Below are 481 nucleotides of genomic sequence, written 5' to 3'. Positions count from 1 at the left end.
TTTGTGTTTGTATGTGTGTTTTTGCATTGCACTGCATATTTTTATGCTTTATCAATTTGAAGAAATAGCCAAACATTGTCCCATATTTCTTTGTTTTAGTTCTTGCGTAATAAAACCGAATTTATGTATTTGTTTACGGGCGCTCGGTGCGAATTTATAAGGCAGATTTTTATCGCCAGAGAATTCTAAGAGTTGGTTGTACAAGGTTTTTGAAGTAGGTTATAATATTCGTATAGATTTTTTTCTTTCTATTTTTTGGCCACGTGACTTCCAACTGCGAAAGCCTCGTGTTCGCTTCAGAAAGATCGTTCCTCTTTCGTGGAACCGTGCATGCGGCGGCGGTTCTCACGGATGAGAAATACTTAACACACGACTCGGATTCCCGCTTTCCGAACCGTAAGTATATGTTGGTCAAGCACGAAGGTACGTGAAACAGGCCCACAACTTTTTTGTGTATTTCATGTTCTCATAGATTTTTTTT

This window comes from Penaeus monodon, chromosome 31, assembly GCF_015228065.2.
Source record: "Penaeus monodon isolate SGIC_2016 chromosome 31, NSTDA_Pmon_1, whole genome shotgun sequence".
NCBI lineage: Eukaryota > Metazoa > Arthropoda > Malacostraca > Decapoda > Penaeidae > Penaeus > Penaeus monodon.
Note: the sequence above shows the minus strand (reverse complement) of the source record.